Source organism: Parasteatoda tepidariorum, chromosome 3, assembly GCF_043381705.1.
Source record: "Parasteatoda tepidariorum isolate YZ-2023 chromosome 3, CAS_Ptep_4.0, whole genome shotgun sequence".
NCBI classification, from domain to species: domain Eukaryota; kingdom Metazoa; phylum Arthropoda; class Arachnida; order Araneae; family Theridiidae; genus Parasteatoda; species Parasteatoda tepidariorum.
In genome coordinates, this window is record NC_092206.1 from 93,893,748 (window position 1) to 93,917,837 (window position 24,090).

The window sequence follows — 24,090 nt, forward strand, 5'->3', positions numbered from 1 at the left end:
ATATATATATATATATATATATATATAAATGTGTTTCCGTTAAGGTGATAAGTGGCAAAAATGTAAATTTTTATCTTTGTAAATCTTGATAAAGAAAACATAAATAAAATAATTACTTAAATATCGAAACGAGTTATTAACGATCATTTTTCAGAATTGAAAACTGCTTATTTATTTTACTTTCTTAATTAAATATTACTTCCAAAATAATTAGGAGAAAACCATGTGCAGAAATTATCTATTATTGTTAATAAAATTTTGAAAAAATATTTCGTAAATTTCTGTTGCATAAGTTTATATGAATAATGATAACACAACATCTTACAAATTATAAATTTAAACCTTTGCGATTTTCAGACGAAAAAAAGTTAAGTAACATAGTAACAAAATTAATTAAATTTCGAAAAAAAGTTAATAACAATCATTTTCAAAATACGGTAAAGATTAATTATTTTATTTTATTATATTATATATAAATATTATTTCAGAAAGAACTATGATTAATGTTTCATCATTTCACTTCACATGTTTCGTCATTCATTTCACAGACTAATCTTTCATTAATAGTAACAAATTAAAAATGTTCAAAAATTAAACGACGCTTTCAAATGATCAAATTGATTTTTATTATTTATTTATTTTTTGTTTATTTCAAAATTTTACTTCACAATTTAAAGTTACTGCAATTTAGAACAACACTCTGCCAGAATTTTTAATCAAAATAATAAAACTTTTCTAGTCGGTTTTAAATCATTAAGAACAGAACAAAACAAAAAAACTTAAATATATATTTTTGATTTTATTTACATTGTAATATCTCACTTCTTTTATAATTTCTTTAGTAGGTTTGTTTTCTAATGAAAAGCATAGAATAGCTAATTTTATAGTTTCTATTATGTTAAATGAGCTTTATATATATGCTAAAATGAATTTCAAATTATACAGAGAGAGGGAGAGAGATTAATTCGAATTAAGAATTTGGAGTTCACGTATACAATAAATACAATTATATTATTGAGAAATTCCATGAAATTCGCAAAATATTTTCACTATGTTCTTTAAAAAAAAACTTTTCTTCGAAATATTTAAAAAAAATCCAAATAAGAAAAATTTTAACACGATATTTGCAATTAGTTTTATGTTACTAAACTAATGTTTTAAGCGTCAGGTTAAAGTTATTGTGTTTATTTATAAAAAAGTAAAACTCGTTGCATAACTTGGTAATAATTTTATTACATCTAATTACTTAATCTAAATACATTTACTTTTAAATATTCTTATCAGAAAATTATTAAGTTTTGAAATTAACATGCATGTTTTTTTAAATTTTTTTATGTTTATATGTTTGTAAAAACATCCTCTTGGCTCATTTAATTTTGTGGGGATACTTCAAATGCAGATGAATTAAAAATTAATAATAATAAAACACTCGTCTGAAACAGTTACTAAATTTACAAGAAATTAAAAATGCATGTCTGGTGAACTCCAATCTCGAGTTCAGATTGTAAATTTACATTCTGAATAATTCTCACCAATTTTCCTGTCAAATCCATTCTCACAATGACTGAAGGGTTGACGGTTTATGCAAAAACCATTAGCCTAATCCTCAAAACACATACGGGCGGTTTCGCCAAAAGCTGGCACAATTCAAGATAAATCCCCATCCACAAGGAATGAGTCTACTGCCCACGAGAGATAGGCACTTTAACCTAAACTTCCATTCCAATGCATTGTGCAAACAAAGCCCCCCAATTTGGCTAAAGGGGGCTGGAGAATCAGAAGGGGTAATTTCCACATATGCATACGTCATGCCATACACGACTCGTGCACTTGTCATTGCATTGAAGACTCCTCCTAAACTATCATAACCAGGGATCAGAATTGTCCCAAATCAGCCAGAATGGATCTCCGGCTTCATCCGGAATTCTCCGGTTCACCTAATGGACGCATGACAAATGTAACGTTGAAGGCAACTGTAAAACGTCATTAATATTGGACATTCTGCAAGTCCACGTCCAGTTACGGTTCCAGTTTAAATGCATCGTCATTATTACGTCGTGGGGGGGGGTGGAGAGATCACGTGATATATAGAACTACAGAGGATGTGTTCGTGAGACTAACGATTTGCACATAGTCTATTGACAGTAGGGTTCTGCGCTAACTAAATGGGACGTTTTAGGGCTGCTGTAATTTGATTAGATGCTTAATTTTGGAAAGGGCCGCAAGAGTAAACGCTATACATGTTTGGGAGGGATTTAGAATGTCTCTCTCTCTATTCGACCGTAACTAATTTAATGACCCCCCGGGGGAAGTAAGGAAACAAAGGGAGTTTACGGGATTTTTAATTAAAGCTATTCCCCTTCTGTGCATCCTTACGAGGTTACTTTTGCTTTAATTTTGATCAGTTGAGGGAATTACATTGGTCATTATCGAGGGTGCCCCTTTTGTGGATTTATTCTAGTTTATAATTGTTCTATTATCTCGCTTTCGAATTCAGCTCTTCAGTGTGAACTGTGATCATTTAAGTACGACAAATTTAAGTACGGAAATTTTTCAACACGCATAATCCTTATAATTAAGGCATAAATTAGTAACATAACCAGTCAGTTTTTATAAATTTGCCGAATAAGCTTTCAAGGTCAGTGAGTTTTCAAACAGAAAAGTTACTAATCTTCAACATATCTGATTTTTTTTACTGAAATTTGAATGTTTATTTTCATTTTGATTGACATTTAATACAATTTGAATGCATACTTTTCAATTATTTTTCTCCTTTAAAAAATTCGTTTGTATAAGGTCAGGATGAGCAAGTCACGAAAATAATTGATTTATTTTTTAAAGCTTATACAATGCTAGTAAATGGAAAATGGAACGGATTTCAGCCTAAACTTACATTTTTAAATAAGTAATCTTAATGTTTGCTCTAATCTATGAAGTCCGATAAAATCAACTTTCCCAGTTTTGATTGAAAAATTTTTCTCGACTATTTGGAGTAGTAGTAAATATCTACTTCCCATTTTAAGATAAATATTTTTAATAAAGCGACGCATAAACAGTTTAAATAACAATTAAAATCTCACGATGAAGGCTTTAAGTGCTGGGTAAAATAATCAAAATTTTCCTTCGTCAATTATTATTATAAATATTACAGAAATCTAAAATTTCCGTAATGTATTATGTAAATAATATTCTATATTCAATAGTTGAACCATATTCCAATTATGTACGAAATTTAAAAATAAGTGACTATTCGCTGAGAAAAAAAGTATGGTCAAAACTAATAGAATATGGCAAAATTTACCATGTTTCTAACTCTATGAAAACACGAAAAAGCGATAATTTTTAGCAAAACGTTTCAATAATGATTTTGGTAAAAAAAAATCATGAAAATATAGTTCTATAATAAGTGATAAAATTTGGTAATTTTCTCATAAATCTATAAGCATGGTAAAGAAACAATTTATTCAGTTAAACTTGCTCTTCAGGTTTGTATTTTTAACTAAATCTGTAGCAATGAGAACTATAATTTTGAAAACCAGAATTTCTTGTAAACCGTTGCCATGTGAACGGAAAAATTACCAACTGAATGGTTTAAATACCGTATATTTTGGTTTTATTTACCATAATTATTTTTAACTGAAAACAAAAAACCGAATGCATTCCGCAAACCTTCAATTTTAGTCATAAACTGACAGTTTTTATTTGATTTTTTGAAAATATTTCTTAATTCTTAAATTTTTCTCAATAATATATTGACCTTATTTTATCAAAAACAAATATTTAAAATATTTTTTGTTGCATAGAAAAAAGAACATTAATTTTAAATATTTAGTCAGAATACGAACCATTAATAGTTTTATTAAATGATAAAATGGGAAAAAAATTACTGTTTTTGGAATAAATAATATTTATTTAAGTTCATAGTCAAATTTTTTATGTAATTACATTTCTAAATTAATAGAGTGCAATTAATAGAAGAAATTACTTTCTTATTTTTACAGCTTTTAAATGTAACTACTAAAATATAAAAATATTTTTTTTCTTAAATGAAAACATTCCCATTAGTAATTAAAATAATAGTTCCGCAATGTTTTCTTAATTTTAATCACCTCAAAATAAAAAAAAGAATTTAAAATAATTTTTTTTTATTTCATGGAAGGAATGCATTATTGCTCAAAAGCTAGAAGATACGTTTTTTCTCACTTTATTTTTTAACGTAAATTAATTATGAGTATTTTACACTTGGTCGCGTTATTATGTGGTATAGAAAAATGCCATTAAAAAAGAAGCAGAGCGATTCATTTAAAAAAAAAAATGCTTTCTAATAAACAATATAGGCTTTAAAAAAATTTTGCTTTTATAATTATTTATTTATAAATTGAAAGCATTATTGTACACAGAATTTTATAGAATAAATAAAAATTACGTTATTTTTTTCACATAAATTTTACCATATTAATACTTTTTTAACTATATGTTTATTTTTAAAAACTAATTAGCTAAAATTGATTTATGCAATGAATTTAAGTTTCTATAATAATTAATTCCATTAATTAACTTGCAGACTTAAGTAAAAACGATTTTAGTATATAATTTTAATTAGTTTTAATGTTCGGCTTACCATAAATTACTTTGTTATTCTAATGAGTTTTTAATTATTTCCTTTTAACTTAAATAAGCTGTTTGATAAAATGCAATTACGCAAATTTATTATAACTCGTGCTTTTTTATACTTTTCATGTCTGGTTCTAAATTTTTGTTATAAACGCAGTTTCATTTTTTCGCAAAATTTATACATATTTTTTTTTTTAATATTGAAAATTGTAATGCTTATTCTTTTCTTTTAAAAAAAATAGCTTTTTTACATTTATCAAATTTTTATTAGACTTTTGTTTTTGTTGCAAAGAGCAAATATTTACTTTTTTTATACCATTTCAAAATCAAACTAAAACCTAAATTAATTATATATTTTGTTTAGTTTTATTTTATACTAATTCATTAAATTTTTTTTTCTATTATTATTCTGTTGAATTAATACAACTTATGAATAATTTAAGGCTGGTAGATTTCGTTTTTGCTTAAAATTGTTTTAAGAAAACCTATCAGACTTGTATAAAACACAACCTAATGTGAAATATGTTGTTTTCCATAAAAACAAACGATATTAAGTATAATTGTAAGAGGTTATCACGATTTTCTAATCATGTAACTTCAATGCTGAATGAATTCAAAACCACAGTGTCAAAAATTCTAGAAAATTTTGGGTTGAACATAATCGCGAAATGTAGTCACTCAAAGAAAACAATCTTTAAGACGAGAATGGACCCTGCTTCTCTTTCACCTCTATTAGACCAATAGCTTTTAACACCATTAGTAGGATGCTTTCCTGCTCAACGAACATATTCATAGGCTGGTTATTCCCTTCGGAACGTAATGTATTTAAGTACCGTCGTTGAACAACAGACCCAAATTTTAAGTTTTTGGCTACCAATGGTCAACTCCGTTACCTTGTAATGTGGAACCCAATCCAGAAGACAAGGGAACTCCTGGATCAAGTATTGAGAGAAATCTGTCTTTGTCGAGGACTTTTTGATGGAACTAATCGGCGTTTGCATTACACTGTGAGAAAAACCAAGAAAACCTCCCACGGTTAGATTTTTCTATCAAAATTATAATTTGTTCGAAAATTATTTAAACTAAATGCTCCGCTGAGAATTTTTTTTCTTTGACGTCAGTACTGTGGAAACGTAATGCATCCTGGTGAAAGCTCTGAACAGACTTGCACAAAGTTTTGTTACTCCAAAAGTTAAAAATATTTTTAAAAAAATTCTTAAAAATATAATTTGTCTGAATTCAAATGCCAAAATAAATGACACCCTAGGATTCACCTAAAATTAGAATATTGCAATATTTATATTATAAAATGTTGGAAACGAAAAGAAAAAGAAGTGACAGATGATAGTTTAGGGTTATTAAAAATTGAGCACAACATGACAGAATAAGGCGTTTTCGGTATTGAGCGATATTTGGAACAATCTTATGTCATTCCCTTGTCGCGTAGTATCGCTTGTTTGTCAAATTATGCATTTTAACGCAGGTGGGCTTTTTGCTTTGAGGAGATTTTCATTTTTTGGAAATCTAAATTTTAATGTTAACGAGCCCTTAATCACCTACTCTTTAAAAGATGAAATTGAATCTCACATCTATGAAGTTCAGCTCCATTTATTCGAAATGAACACTCGAAATTTTGATAAAAGTGTGAAAATATAACAGCAACCTCCTAATTACCCGATATGCTGTCCCATATATTATAAGGTATAGCTAGTTGTTGGCCAAGAGAATATGGAAGTTAGGATTCTTTAATTTCGCACTCAATGGCATAGTGATGGCTAAGAAGATCAGCATTGTGCACTGACAAACTTTATTTCCCAGATAAGACAGCACCTGCCCACCTGAAGTTTGGTGGACGCGTAGCCATCACCCGAGATTGAACCCCAATCCACCATAATTATGCATCAGTGCCTTAACCACTGTTTCATTGCAGTTAGTTTCACTTATATTCTATTCTGTTACTTCCGAAAATGTATTAAATTGGACACACGTTTTTCATTTTTAATTTAAAACCTGTGTTTTCTATCAAAACTATTTCATTTTTATTTTATTTTATGTCAGTCAAGGAACAGCCAGTCCAATTTAGAGTTTATGACTACTAAATTTAAGTTACATAGCCAGGTAATTTTGAACCCGATCCAGAAGACAAGGGAACTCCTGGGTCAAGTAATGGGAGAAAAGTGAAGGACATTTGATGGAACTAACCTGCATTTGCGTAACATGGCGAGGAAAACCATGAAAAGCTCCAAAGGTTAGTCTGGTGGTGAGGGGATTCAAATCCATGATCCTTCTACCACTGAAGATAATTTATTTTAGCACTGTCGTCGGTACGAGCCTGGTGCGGACCAGTCATATAGACCAGCCATCGCTGGGATTCGAACCCGGCTTACCTCATTGGAAGGCGAACGCTGTATTTCCTGAGCCGCCACGACTCAAAATTATTTCATTTCTGAATTCCAAAGCAATATTTGTTTTCGACTCTGGATGCATTTCCGGAAAGCTGGTTGCCTTGATGCCTTAAATAAATCAGCCACCATCCAGCATTACATTAGAACTGCGCAAACGTTACATTAATGCAACTAATTAACACGATTTACACCATATACAATCATACATTTCAGCCGTAGTTTGAATAGCATTATAAGATAGGCGAATGTCGTAATTTCTAATTAAATTAGCCCATTCTAACCAGCTGTAATTATCTATCAATCAGCACAAGGTGAGATGCGGTGAAAGCTCGTTACAGGCTTGCTCCTGGTTATTACAATCGAATCTTTAAAAAAATAAAAGTTCCTAAATCAACTGACTAAATAAGATTTACATTTGCTTCATCAGAAATATCCGCAGAGCTGGTTTCAAGACATAACACCTCAAATAAAGCTATTCAATCATAGCCCTTCATCCAACTAAATAATATTATCTAAACTATATCCAATCTAACATTATAAGATGAGTAAATGTTGTAATTTCTAATTAAAATAGCCCCCACCAAAACGTAGTAATTAACGATCAATGGTACAACCCATAAAACGGAGAAGAATTAATGAAGACTGAATAGGACAAACAATTGCTTTCGTTAAAATATCTCTTTTTATTTAAGCTGGCAATCTCCTCTCTTTGGGCGAAATGAAAGAAAGGGGGCAATTGCCCCCTTTTAACAAGCCTCGAGGGTAGATTGTGCTTCATCAGCTGTCGTCCAAAGCCAATTATCTTTCATTCGATTACGAGCCAAAGATCTCGAATTCCTTCTCTGATTAGAACGACCGAAATCTAACCCTTTTCTTCAGTCCACCCTTTGACAGTGCGTCATCAGGATTCCCTAGGATTCTAAGGATGCCCTCCCTCTACGCCCCGGCTGAATGATGCCCCGGCAATTTCCTGATGATTTCCTCTCGCTCTTAGGGACGTTGCTAGGAAGCGATCACGCGATCCCTCCCTCTAATCATCGATTATTAGAATTGTGATCGATTGTGTATCGAGAGAAAGACGAACTGATAGTTTGATGATGTCTAGATTATGAACACTTGTTAGGGAGAGGAGAGTGAATGAGTACTCTAGAACAAACCCTATAGTATAATCCCCAGTTAGAGAACTTGATTTACTAGTTATTTTTATCTAAGCATGTTCATATTATTGGAAAAGTACTGAATAAGGGAATTTATATTTGAATGAATATTATTTAATAATTTACGTAGATAACTCGCGAATTCAAAACAAAATTACCATAGATTTAAATCAAATTATTTTTTCAAAAAAAATAATTGATCATTCAGTTCAAATTTTAAAGGATTTTAATATAAAATTGTTTAAAATTTCTAATGATTTTTAAAATTTCAAAATTTTTTATTGTTGTTTTTACTAAATCAGTACTCAATATGAAATAAAGTAAAGAATTACGTCACTTATAAAACGCCATTTTAAAACTCTTACAAACTTCTTTTTTCTTTTTTCATAATGCTTCATGCATACACTATTATTTTTAACATCTCGTTAAAAAAAAATAAGTCTAGGGATTTCTCCAGTTCTCATGCTGTGTTAAGGGAAAAGCTCAAAATGTTAATTCTAGCTTACTACTTTAATCTAAATTTGGAACTAATAGGCCGGATGTAAATAATAAAATGTAAGAACGCGTTTAATTTTGAACAATAAATTAAGAAGGAGATTTTAGATAAAGAAATAACATAAAATGATTTGTTAAAGCTTCTTATGTTATATATAGCATATAGAAAGCGTTACCAATTCAGAAATTCAGATTGCCTTTTTTTTCCTGCACGTTTTTTATTAAATGGTTATCAGAAAAATTTGAAAACCTGCAGATGAGATAAGGCAAAAAGAAACATATTTTACTTTGCCAATTCAAAAATTTAATTTAAAAAAAATTATGTGAAGTTATTTTTATGATTTGTTAATTTTGACTGTTTTTCAGTAGTTAATAATAAGGCTATTTTTTCTTTAATAAATTTGAACCAAACATTCGCATGCAGTACATGAAAGAATTTTTAATGATGCGCTATAGCTCGAAATATATTGTTACTTTTTAACATTTCCAATATTTAATATTTAAATAATAAACATATTTATAAAATTTAACTAATTATAAACTGAATTTTACTTTTTAAGCATCTTTAAAAAAATCAAACACATCATGAACTCTGTTTTTGATTATTAACTAGTTAATGATGTGTGAAGTCTTATAAATTTTTAAAAATTATTTGAGAAAGGTTTTTTCAACAAATACGCATACAAAATTTGCCTACACATTTAAACGAAGTACAGTATACTCTCGGTATCTGGAACTTCGATAACTCGGAAACCTTGTCATGTCAAAAAAATATTTTTCCCCTTGGCGTTAAATATTCTTCTAATGTTAATTTGAATTCTTATGTCGAAGAATTTCTTCTCAAAACCTTGTAATGTCGAATTTATTTTCGAAATAAAAAGTAATTTTTTTTTGGAAAAATCACAATGTAAATTTATTGTAATCCAATTCTTTTCTATTTAATGAATAATGATTTACGTCTTACTTTTAAAAATAAAATATCATTGTTGTATTTAGACTTATAGTTAACTATCAATACAAACATGTTAATTAGTCATTATTCTCATGTATCATAACTCTATTTTTGGCGTAATATTTTATTATATATTTTTCCACTGTTCACAACATATTTAGTTCTAAACTTGCTATCTCGAAAACTATCTATCTCGAAATTTTCTGAGCGTCCATTCAACTTTGAGATATGAAGAGTATGCTGTATCAGATTCCTTTTAGAATACTCATTGCGAGACATTTTAAATTAACTTAGTTTTCTTTTTTAACTCACTCATAATATTTTAATTAAATACCATTTATGGCATATTCTATTATTAGAGTAATCCTAACGCAACTGCCATGTATTGATAGGGGCTAGTGCCATATTTACTATTGATACGTTATTTAGTTGGTGATAGTATAAGCCGAATCTAATAACATTTCCCATAGAATTGCATAGGCTGAATGCTCTCTGTACCTAATCATGCCTATCTCTCCTAATCATAATATGTGTTCATTACCGAGTATGATTTGAAATTAAGCCTCTAGGAAGGGTTGATGATGAACAGGTGAATGGAAATAGTTATCACAAATGAGAACGGTTATTTCTGAACTAATTGGAAATCATTTTACCTGTTATCACCATGTTATTTTAATTAAAATTACGACATGTCTTATCTCTCTCTCTCTCTTTATAATTAAGCTTAGCTTTGAAGTGCTAGTGATACAGAAGAGTTTAGATGTATACAACCATTTTATGGTTACGGTATTATTAATAGTTAAGTTTTATTGGTAAGATTGCTAGAGAGGTAAGAGACGGAACTTATAGTTTCATTAAAGTTTTATTTTGCTTTTTATGAACTCGAGGTGTATTTGAAATTGGGTGGCAAGATGTTGTTGCTCGTACAACTAAAGAGATATTATTTAATGAGTGTGAAGTAGTTTTATTTCTGCTTCAAATCATTAAATTTAGCTAACTAATAATCATCAGATATTTAATATTTTCGCAACTATTTCATAATAATATTAAAAACTATTTCATATGTATACAAACTAATCATAAATAGTTTATGAGCTTATTAAAGAAATAAAAACCATTCAAAATTTTATGTTTATCTTTTTGATAGAAATTTAACTTTATGCTTTACTATAAAAATTGATTTATTTCGATAAAAAAAACATACTACATACATGAATTTGTCTTTGCTTTTTGTTATTAGTTTTTTAAAAAAAAATAATTTAAAAAAGTTCTTAACTTAAAATTATCTACTTTTCATTTTCATTAGTCTTTAAAAAAAACTCAGGTTATCAAAAATGTAATTTTTTTTTTTTTTAAGTTTTCTGAAGAGAAATTGAAGTAAAATTGTTGTTTTTCATTTTTCTGAACTTTTATTTTATGTTCATTATTTTCCAAAAATTTGATCAAAAATTATAATAACAATAATAGTAATAAGTTTATTTTTAGTTAAAATATCTAAATATGTAGAATAGCACAATCTAATCTCTTTTCATCACTATAATGTAATATGGAATGGAATGGAATATGTAATGCAATATCTCTTTTCATCGTTAGAAAAAAACTCCATCAGAACTTTGCCTTTAGCATAGATGAAGTTTTGTAATAAAAATTCATTAATTAATTTTAATTTTTTAATGCTGTATCAATCAAGATTTAAAATTTTTTAATTTAAACTGATGATAATAATTTAAATATCAACGTTTTAAGAAATCAATTATTTAACTTTAATACATAGAGTTCCAAATGATACTCAATCGTAGGGAAAAAAAGGATAAATTCTCAAACAAATATGAAAGATCCATTAAAGTCATAACATTAGTCATTCTGAAGCAATTAGATAAAGAGACGACCACGACAAAAACATTAACAAGTCATTACATGAAAGTAACCTAATGCAGGGACGAGGGTCATTCTTTTTCGTTCGAAAATGGCGCACGGAATGACCATGATGGAAGTACATAAATGAATGTATCGCATGATTGGACGAACATCTAACCCATTTTAGTCGGAAAAAACGAATTACCAGATAAAAGGAACCATCGGATTTCCTCTCTTTTTACCCATTATTTTTACCTGTTCGAATTATCAATATTTTAACGCCGGTGTAATCAAATAAGATTAACATATTCGTTCGACTAGAACTAATGAAAAATATCCACCTGCCCACAATTCATAACCGTTACATCGAATCGAATGTGTATTGCCATTGTTTCGATGTTATGCGATTAAAGAATAAAAATTAATCTTCCTCAAATTCGAACATGAAAATGTATCTTCTTTTTTGTTTTAGATCGATTTCCAGATTTAATATGTCTTTAAAGATAGCGATTATTTAACGTGAGATTTATATTCTAGGATCTGTTCAGAAAATAACATGTCATTCCTCAAAAATATATGTTATATTCTTCAGTTATATTTATCTCAGTCACATCGAATAATCAGAGATATTATCTGCGTGTTACTGAAATATTAACTCAGATAAACACAACTATTATTTTAAGGAACTAGATAAGCAAAAAATTTTTTAAATTTCTTTATTGACTTTTGTTGTTTACTTATAAATAAATTTCTCGATTACCTTTATGTAGAAAGTATGAATTATGCAACTATTTTGAAAAAAAATCACTTAAAAAATGTTTGAAAATATATTTACTAAGTATAATTTTGAAAAAAAATCTTTTTTAATACCATGCTCAATCTAATTAATCTTTCTTGATTTAAAAAAAAAAATTATGAAAAATATCAAGAAAATTTATTGTAAATAGCTTTTTAAACGCAAGAGATAAAAAAAAAAAAAATTTCGAATACAAGAAAAAATAAAGCACTTTAATTGAACAACCAGTTGTTAGTCTAACAGAGTCGCAAGACTCCACGATTTCAAGACCTAGTGGTATGAATGGTCGCAATGTAGTCAGTATTACTCACCGACAACCTTTACTTTCGAGAACCATCGATGTGAAGCTGGGTTGACTTTTTTTTTTCTCCACAGAGGATAGATCCACTGGCTATCACGATAATAGCTCTCAGTACCTTAACTACTGAGCCATCAGTGCCTGCGCAAACCGTACTTTAAAATTTATTAAAATCTATTTGATCTTAAATTAGTAACAACCTTGCCTGTAAATTAGTAGAAAAAAGAAAAATTATAGAGAAAATAATGATTTTTTAACATTAGACCAGCGTTTCTCAACCTGCTAATCACTACCCACGGCTGGGTACTTTACTCAGACTGCAAACAAAACAAATGTAGTTTAAAGAAATTACAGTACAAAGTATTGTTTTAGTATTGATTACATTTTGCTTCGTTATTTACGCAATTAAATATGTGATTAAGCTTGTTTTAAAAATTTTATCCTATTTTCCATTTTATAACAGCTTACCCATTTTGGGATTTCTGACTATCAATGTTCACCTCAATAATCTTGTAATTTTGAATCCAATCTAGAAGATAATAAAATGCCTAGATCAAGTATTGGAGCAGACTATAGGACTTATTGATGGATCTAACCGGCATTTGCATTACATGGAGGGGAAAACCACGAAAACCTTTTAAGGTTAGTCCGATGGCAAGGGGATTCTAAGCCATGATCAGTCTATTACAAAGGTAATTTTACATCAACACTGTGGTCGGTGCAATCGCGGAGCAGAATTCTTACTGACCATCCATTGCTGTTATTCGAATCTAGGCATCTCGTTGGGAGGCGAGCTCTCCATGGCGAAATACAACGCGCTCATTGAAAGTTTGTCCGCACGTGACTACATGTTAGAAACAGATAAAAGCAAATTGGTTTACAAAAGAGTGCAGAAACTTCATGAACTAAATTTTTCAAGCCACCATGCATTAAATAATACGATGATAAAGAGAAAAAAAATTATGATCAAAACTATCCGGAAAAAAAGAGCATACTGAAAAGTACAAAAAATATGGAAAATTTACCGTGTTTCTGCTTCTAAGGGAACACCAAAAAGCTCGGTAATTTTGACATAAGCGGTTTGGTAATGATTTTGGTTAAAATAGTAATACAAAATGCTTAATAAGATGTGACAAAATTTAGTAAATGTGGTAAAAACTGCTGATCATGATACCTTAGAGAATGGCATAAAATCATTTGTTCAATTAAATTTACTTTTAAGTTCTGTATTTTTTTACTAAATGTGTGGTAATAAGAACTATAGTTTTGAAAACCAGAATTTACGTTAAACCGTTACCATAGGAGCAGAAAAAATTACCAAATGGATGGCTTGAATATCGTACATTTTGGTTTTTAATACTAGATTTATGTTGTTGTTTTTTCCCAGAAATGTCATTGCCATATAGTATGGTAAGTTTAACAGAATTTTTTTTCCTGTGTAGTATGTTGCAAAAAAGTAGTAATGCTTCTGCGATCAAATCTAAGAATTTATTTCGCTGAACTAACCTAAACTTGTCTAAACTGTGATATTTCAATTTTATTCTTTATCCTATGATATTTTTATCTCCTTTTTTTCACAACAGTGTTTGGAAAGGTGTTGCGAAATATTCCTTTTAGTTTTATTTTATTTTATCTATTTTATATTTTTTGGGAGGGTCCCTGTACCTATAAGGTTGGGAACACACAACATTAGAGAACTTTTCCTGTAGCTGTTTGTTTTATTTAAAACATCACTTAAAATAATTTGATCTTTAGAAAATACACAGACGAGTCTTGATTAATTTTTTCTTTTCTTGGAATTACTTTTTAAGAGAGGAAACTTTAGTGTACTAAATCCAACGAATATCGGATATTACACATTAAAATGCATCTCAGATCTTTTAAAATGAGGGAAATAATGTAAAAAATACTCAAAGCAAAGCAAATCTTTCATTTTTTTTTTTATTTAAACGAAATAAAGAAGTAATTGCTTTTAGAATTAATGGGGTGAAAAACCTTAAAATTTGAATTGCAAATGAGTTAACAATACAAGATAAAAACCAGAGTTCCTAATTAAGCATTAGTCACGGTTTTATTTACTCAAATGCACCGATGAAAGAAAAGTAGAAAAAAGAAAAGTCCCCCCCCCTTTTTTTTTATTTCTTAAAGAAAAATGACACGCATGTTGAAGTTCGTTTACGCACAATCGGCCGTAAATTATTTACATAACCAACAGATCCGTCTACAGTGACACATGAAGTGTGCGGGTGCTCATGTCACTGTACTTGGCGAGAAAAAAAAAATTCGAATGGAAGTAAAATAAAATAAAAACAAGATGCGTTACAGATGAGTGTCTTTAGTGAAAAGGTCTCCTTGGCGCTTTTTTTACAAATAAAAATCACGCAAAAGTAATATAAAATAAAAAGGCATCATTATGTGAGATATAATGATACGTTTACGTGAATTTAACAGTGCATGATACCAGGAAGAACGTTAAGGTGGGGGTCGAGTAAGCTCAACGAGGGTTCACAATCCTCGTAGACTGTTCATGAGGGTTGTTTTTCTTTCATTAATTAAAATAAAACTTGTTGAGTTTTTGTAACTAATATCTTACTAAATATAAAAATCTAATGACGGTGGCGCAATTTTCCATTATTGTCAATACATTTTTATTGTCGGGAAAATCACATGGTAGGATCCAGTTTTCCCACATTAATTTTCATACTGGTTCGGTTGTCATCAGTATAAAATTGATATAAGTCATATAGTTGTTGTTTTCCCATAAATAATTTTGTTCCCTTAATTCAGTGTTCCCCAAAGTGTGGTACGCGTACCCCCAGGGGTACGGGAACAGTTTAGCTATGCGAAATATCTTGCAACAAACGAAAATTTCAAAAAAAAAAATATTTAAAAACAAAGCCAGCCATGAGAATTTACGATTTCGTATTTTTCTATTGGCTTCTTTTTTGCAGAGTTAACAGCTAATAATGAGTGGTGTCACAGCCAGTTGTGATGCTTAACTTTTGCGCAATTTTTTGTAGTAAAAAATACATTAATTTTCTTATTAGTGGTACGCAGAGTTACGAAAAATTTAGAAAGGGTACTCAAAAGTCATAAGTTTGGGAAACACTGCCCTAATTTAAAGGTAAAAATTACCTGTACTGTTATTATTACTTTTTTTTATTTTGTTTGATTTCTAAATTACGAGTTCAGGAGGAATTTTTTTTATTATTATTATTAGAATAATGTAATTTGCATTTTAAGATAAAATTATTTAAATCTATGTCTGATCTTATTAACAGTTTTACAATTATTATTGAGTAGTATTGAGTATAGTTAAGTGCGGCGAGCTCTCTGCTTATCGCTTATAGCTCTGCGTTACAATTATTATTTTTTGGTGCACATTACATTAATATACTATTTTGAATTACAGTTAAAGAGTTTCATTAAATGATTTAGAACTTATAACTTTCAGCTTCATGCACAAAGTGCTGATTGCAAAATTTTTATTTAAAGTACATCCCGTTTATTTGGTAAGCAAAAATATTAAATTACAATTGTGAACTCATCAAATTTGTTTTATCCATATACTTTGAATTTCAAATGTCATTTCAAAATATTTTTCGAAAAATGATTTATGTTGACTCATAAATAAATCTTAATAGTATCCTTAAGGGAAATATTTGGACATGGGAAGTGGAAGCGAAAGTGTTATTTTCAGTGCATATATTTTTATTTGAATAATTTCAACTGTTTTATGCAAAAAACCAGCGATTATTACGAAGCAATTATCAGGGTTGATGAGCGTTAGCGAGCAGGGGCTTAGCCTCCCAGTATTCTATATCTGAGATACAGGGGCCTCCTAGCAATGAATATTTTATAGCATTCTAAAAATTTCTTTATTTCATGTTTTCTTTTAATTTTTCGTCATTTTAGAAATGTACTTTATAATGTTTACCATATTTTAATAAATGCTTAGCATCATTAATATTGACAGTTTTTTTTTTTAAATCCTCAATTTTTTTTTAAAAACACTACTTCAAGAAAGCCTTATTATAATGACTTAGATATAATTTTATTTAGCAATTTAATGTTAATAATATTTACAAATATTTTTTTTAAAATTAATGTTTGACAGTTTAAAATAATTTTTAATAAAATTTATTGTTTTCAAATACATAAAAAGGTACATAAAGTTCAACGTTTTTAAGTTTTCTTAAGTGAGTTTCAAACATAATTAGAATTATATTCAAGTTGCAAGGGCATTTTCTATCTTTGTAATTGTTTCCCACATAAATTTGCTGCTTATTAAAAGCGAAAAAATATATATTTAAGAGATTTATTACCAAATGACTTAAAATCAAAGCATATTTCTCTGAACTTTCACATTTTTAAGAATTTATTCCTTTTTGAAAATATTTATTTATTCATACATTATTTTTATTCGTTCTATTTGTCAAAAAAAATTATGCAAGTACTCTTGCACAAAAGTTCTTACCTTTCTCACGCTTAATGCAATTCAGTTAGAACTAAAATCATTCCAGCCAAGTAAAAACATGAACCAATTTCCGCTTAGTTTACACGTTTTACTTCCAAAATGGCCATTTCCCTCTCATTTTCGTGCGCAAGCATAAAGCATTTCAGAAATTTTGAGTTTGTTTATAATATTTTTACATTATTCATCATAGAACGGGGGAGTTAAATTCGTCTATTCTCAAAAAATATGTATATAAAAAAAGGCATTGTCATTCTTTTATTTGAATACTCTAAATAAATAAATGACTGAAACGTAACGAAAAAAAAGGAATCATAATCTATTGAGCATTTCTTTTTACTTCGCCATTTTTTTGTAGATTATTTTTTTCTCCCTTTTTTTCCTCCACTTCAATTTCCCCTCACAAACGCTATGTTGCCGTGAAGCCATAACAATTTAGACAATTCAAATAAGAACACTTAAATATGACTATGGGAGTGAAATAATAAAAAAGAAATGATATAAAAATGGAAGAATCGCAATGCGAGCGAAAAGCCAGCGAGGCATCTGAAATTGAGTTCCAAAACGAACAATTCCTTTTTCTGAATGCGTGAGAAGCTTGCACAAAGAGGAAAAAAGAATGAAAAAAAATCGTCCCGGTAGGGAGGTGGGCATATACACAAAAAGAACTCTATTTAATTCCTCTATTAGCTCATCGTGGGGCGTTCGTTGCATTTTTGTGTGTGCCTTGCAACAGAGCATGAACGCCAAGCAATTCGTACATCAATTCCGCCATTTTTTTTCTTCTTCCTTTCCGTTTTTGGGAAGTGTTCTCCGCCAATTTCTCTTTATACACATTTCTCGCTTTGCTTTTGTTCCTTGACAGTGAAGTTAGTTTGATACGTACAGTCCTGCTGATGGAATAAAAAGAAAATAAGTGGCAAGTTATTTATAAAAAAAAAGTGGTAGTAGGTGCTTTCAACAAAAGTATTAGAATACAAAAAAAAAGATGTTTTTATAAAAGCACAGCAGGTTAGATATTGCGTTGAATTCTAGACGGAAATGGGAAGTAATAACTGTTATTTTTGTTGATGGTTCGGAAAACATAGAAAGTAATTGTTACATTGTCGCTTTTGAAATAAAAAAAAAGAACTCCAAACAAAACTGCGAAGGCTATAATTTTAGTAATTTTATATGCTTACAACCTATTCAATAATTTCGATTGTTTTATTTTTATTTATTTTAGGTTTGACTTGAAAGAATAAAGGCACTACTTCAAACATGAGAACTAGAGGGCTCTCAATTTAGTAACAATTAAAATATTTTCAATATTTCTTGAGGTTTACAATGAGAAAATAAAATTTTAAAAATTTTAGAAAGTCAATTGTTTTGAAATTAATATTAATTAATTCACAATCATAAAAAATATTAAAATAATTCTTGAAGTTTGTATTTGGAAAAAAAAATATTTAAAAAAAACTACTAAATTAAAAAAATATTAAAATAAAAAAATAATAAAATATTTAAAAAAAATAATAACTTTTTAGTTTTGATTAGGAAAAAAGCATGTTTATTATCAAGTTAGCAGTGAACACAGCTTTAGTTACGCCAATTAGAAAAATTTTCATATAGTCTCGAATGCTTAGAATTAAAAAATAGCGTGGATTAGACAAGTAAGCAAAAGAGACTATAATTTGATTGAATTTTAGAGGTATAAGTTATCGAATATTTTTCGGGGTTTGAATGAAACAAAGGAAGAGACTCCTTCAAATAAATATGAGTAAATTGTGGAAACTGTAATTGTTTTCCATACGCAAAACGTTTTAAAAATTACTTTCTGCAAATTGGCATTTTTAAAGAACACGTTAGGAATACGATAAAGATTGGCCAATTTGATTTAATTTTAAACGTACCGTGGTATAATTCATATGTTTATTTATTTCTTTAGGTACCAAAAAAAAGAAACGGGCAAATTGGCAACACTATAGTCATCTATAATAATTCAATTTGTCAGGTTATCTTAAGTAATAATTTAAGTAAATAATGGAGGTTTTTTCTATTATCAGCTGATGGCAGTACAACTAGAGGCGTTTATAACTTCCTCTTGATGATAGGAATGCATTGATCGACAATAATCTGGACTGCTATGACGCAATAGGAGGGCTGTTAGACTTCCGGTTTGATTTTTTTTTTCTTTTAGGCTACAGGGTCACGTTAAACATTCATTTCGAATAATTTTGTATTTGACTGAAACTAAGAACTTAGCTACGAAGTAATTATTTAGATTTATTTTTCATCCTATCTTTAATCGCTGTCGAAATTTTAAATATAAACGGCACCATGCACCATACCGATTATTGGCAAAGGAGCTCGTCTTTTTCGAGAAATGGGATATATATTATACAATACTCACGTTATGACTGGTTAATACTCACGTTATGGCTGGTTAATCATGTTTGAAACTGTGATTTTGAAGTAATTATACCGAATCTGTTGATGTTTAGAACTCAAGCATTTTTGTACATTTCTTCTGTACTTAAAATACTCATTGTTTACTCCTCATATTAATTTTATTTCTGATTATCGTATTATGTGTACAGAAACTCGAAGAAATAAGAATTATAGTTTTAAAGATTAGATAAGGAGTAGATTTTTAAAACTTATTGTGTTGAGTTGAAAATTTTTAACCACAATGTTTTCAGATGAACGAGTAAGAAGTAGAAATTACATCTACAATCCTTATAAATAAACGAATCCTATATGGAATAAAATAAAATTTAGTTTAATATATATTTTTAAAAAAGAATCGTGAAAACAAAAATTCTTCTTCAAATAGCTTAGTTTTTACTGAAACATCTCTAACTTTTCTAGACAGTAAAGTCAACAAAACAGAACATTCAATCGATAATTTAAAGCTTCCAAATTGAAAATTATTCTTGCTCTACATTTGCCATCTTCTAAATACTTTATTTTGAAAGGGCTTGAAAAACTTTGCAGCCCCTCAGAGATACACCCTAACTTAATATTAAAGTTAGTAAAACTTCCCTAAAGTAGCAGACTAGCACTTCACTCAAGCCAAAGGTACTCTCAACATATGTTGAAAAACACAAGTAGGGAGGGGAGAAAAAAAAACCAAATTTTCTAGCCCAATCTACGTGAAGTTGAAGCAAAAAGAATAAATAATAAAAAATCAAAAAAAAAATTTTTTTTTTGGAAGTGTCACTTGAAGGATCGAGGAAAAAACACATTCTGCAGCTTTCAGCATTGAAAAACACTTCAACATCCACCACCAGAAGCACCCCATAAGATTTTTTCCAACGTCCATCTTAGGCGTTCGTTCTTTTCCCTATATTTTTAAGTTTTTTTTTTTATTATTATTCTTTCCAACCTTCTCAACATTCCATCTGCGTGAAAGGAGGGTACTCGAAGGCCTAAAAACCTCGGACACATTTTCTCAAGTGACGGCGGATGCAGGACGGACTAAAAGCATCCTTTCTCGGCATCGCTCTTCGCTATCCACTTGCTTGCAGGATGTAAAAGTAGGGTTACCATAACTTGGCAAATAATTGTTTTTTTGGCGCTTTAGATTTTTTACAAAATTTTTTTTCGAAGGTAAAAAAAGGTATAAATTCATCCTTATTTTAAAAGCAAAGAAAAAAAAACCCTATTATTTCAATAAAAGTAAAAGTAAATTTTGTTTGCAGGCATAAAACGAGGAAAAGTATTTAATTAAATAATTAAAAATGCAGCTATTAGGTATTTAATGCGTGACTACAAGCAGATAATACTAATATTAGCATAAAAGTAATAATATAATTTAATACTTACGAACAAGTATCTCAATGATCATAAAATTTTTTGAAGATATTGAGCATAAAATATGGTAATTATGACGATTTTCAAATTAAGAAATATGTATATTTACTTACAGAGTGGTAAAAATTAAACTGACAGTACCCAGAAGAACATTCAATAAAACGGATTCTTCAAATAGATGTTATGTTGATCATGGAGTCAAGGTTTTTGTCGAAAAACAAAATAGTTCGAAAATTCTCCCAATATTTTCTTCATGTAAGTTTCTAAATTTAATTTCTAAGGAATCAGAATTTATTTCTCTTCGGTAGTGTAAGCATTTGTTTCGTTTATACATGAATATTTTTGAAATATTATCTTTTATTTATAATGCTTTTTCTATGTTACTCTCATCTTGAAAAATATTCAATTTTTAATTAATTTTGAGAACAACCTTTATCTTAAAATATTTAATGTTCAAATTCACAAAAATACTAAATATTCTTTACTTTCAGCAGCATTACCTTCAACAAATTTGCATATAATTATAAATTTACGAATTTATATCATTTTTTAAAAATAATTATGTTGGCTTTAATAATGAGTTTGGACAATTTCTATTTCAAAATTCAGAAAACTAAAATATTTAAATTAGATAAGTAATGCAAAATATTAGATAAAAGTTAAAACTATTCACACTGAAATGAAAAGTAATACATTTAAATATTTTGGATAAAAATTTAAAAACACTTAAGACTAAAATTTGTAAAATAATTTGGAAAACGAGTTATATAACGATAATAATTTTTTATATTACAGATATTTATTTACTAACTTTAAGAGTAAAATTGTCCACTGCAAAAAGTTATTTTTCCAATTTATTTGCCAAATATGCTTTATAAGCCAAATATGTTTTATTGAATGCTTTGTGAAAAATGTTTGTTTTTGAAAAATTGAAGTCGTCCGTAATTTGTAGAGCTAGTATTCATCTGATTTTCTTTAAGATCCACTTCAATTTTCTAACATCACGTTTTATAATTTTCTAGGGTTTATGTCCTCTAGATGTTGAAGCTTTTGTGCTATCTTCAGTTTAAAGAATTTATACAACCCTTATTACACTTTTATTTGATATGTTAAGTTTTTTGAAATGTGAGACATTTTCACGCTATTTTATCCCATAGACAGAATCTGATGTTGTTAGAACTCAGAAATAACAATTCGTTGACAGGATCATAAAAAATAAATAAATGAAAAGTTTTAAAATTTTTAAGCAAACATGAATTTGGCAAATAGAGTCGTTTACGGAAAATGTAAACTTTTTGAAAGATTACAGTTAATCTTTTTAATAACTACAGTTAAAGGAAAATGAAAGACAAAAAAAAAGTCGTAGGGGATAAATCCTTTAGCTGCTGTGTTTAAATTACCAGTGATACTCCAGATTTCCAAAATACATGGCACACTATAAGATTCAATTTCTAAAATTGGCAAAGTTTTATAGCGTAATGTGAAATGTAAAGCAGCATTCACGCCTCTAACAAAAGTATCCTCTTTTCCAGAGTTTAGAAGATTAAAAATGCCTATTACGTCAAACAAGAATTCGAAACATCTTTAAGTACCTTACACAATACCTATTTAATGTCATTAAAATATCTTCAGCATTAATCCACTAATTCGCTTTAAAAAATAATCCACTAATTTATTTGCCTTTAGATAGTACATTACCAATATATTACACTTTATAAGATTGAACTCTATGGCGAAATTTTCTCGCGGAGAAGCATAGTGAAGTATTCTCCCATCTAACTAAAGTATCCTGTTTTCCAGGATTTTAGAAGATTAAAAATACCCATTACATCAAAAAAGAATCCGAAACAGCCTAAAGTACTTTTATACACACTATATTTAGTGCCATTAAAAGCTTTTTTCCTCTAAAAATAAACATCTTCTCAAAGAGATGAAACATTTGAAAGCGTAACATTGTTCGTTATCGGAATCGCCATTTGGCGATAAGTGCCCCCACTTAGAAGAGGATTCGGGCAACCCTATTGAAAACCATCATTTTCAGTCACATATCCTTCTCTTTTCCCGACATATAACAAGGGGATAGAGCGAATGAAAGAATTTCGTTAATGTGTTCCTCTTTTCAACAGACAATAAGATAAGAACCGTGTGTCTCTTGTGTTCTTAGGGGCCCACGCGGGGTGATCATGTCATTAAGAACAGTTCCTACTGTATTAGATTTTGTTCAAAAGTGTTTTGTTCTGAAAACGACAGAACGAATAACCAATTCGACGAAATGTAATATCGTTTGCTTAAAAGAGAATCGTTGCTTAAAAGGGAATCGTTTTATTCAATCAAATGATTTGAAGAAAGATAAACGCTGGAGAACGTTCTAGAATTGACTCGCTGTATTCTCCTCCCTTCTCATTTATTAGTAACACAAGATCACATTTATTCTCATTTCGCGATTTAGTTATGTAACGATCTAAAAAGAAGACCGCCGCATTCATTCAAAGAATTCTCAGTTTGGGGATATAAAATTATTCATTTCAATGAAAATAAATAGCGTGAATGAGATTATTCCTTCTCTCGCAATTGTAAATTGATTTTTATGTGTCGAAATAAAAAGGAAATAGAATTACAATCTTAACAAAAAGTATCAAGATGAATTTGAATGCGTTCTAACAGTAAAAAGCCTCCAACAGTTGTAAATCATAATTTTTAAAAGTTCCATTTTTTTCGAAAAAAAATAACTAATAATATGCGTATATAATTAGCTTAAGACTGATAGATATAGAATTAAGTAAATGTGTAAAAATTTTATAGATTTATTATTTTATCGTGAAAATTCTGAAGAATCTGGAGAAAATAAAAGTGAATTTTCACGTTTAAGCCAAATATTCAAACAGTTCTTAACCAGGAATTAATACAAAGAACTGTAAATAAATGGAGCACCACCATTTTTAAAAAAAAATAAAACCTCTTCTGACTTTTTTTTGCTTTGTAGAATGGTACATTTTAACATACCTACAAACTCCTTATACACCTGCATAACATAAGATTATATCACATAAACATGTGCCTGTATTTCCAGAAGCAGGAACTGCGAAGAATTAAAATATCATAATAAATAATACAATTAAAAATTTCTAAATTTAATTTTCTCCTGAACCGGGAAATAAAAAGTTATTTTATCATTTAAAAACCATTGACATAACATACTGGAACAAAATTGAAAATAAGTGAATTAAAAATGTACGCAATGGATGCT

At 28.9% G+C, this 24,090-nt stretch overlaps 1 protein-coding gene across 2 annotated transcripts in view; it reads right to left on the reverse strand.

Annotated features, from left to right (window-relative positions):
• The window catches only part of LOC107451740 (LIM domain only protein 3), a 97,263-nt gene that overhangs the window by 54,870 nt on the left and 18,303 nt on the right, over window positions 1-24,090 (reverse strand). The gene's annotated exons all lie outside the window — the stretch shown is intronic.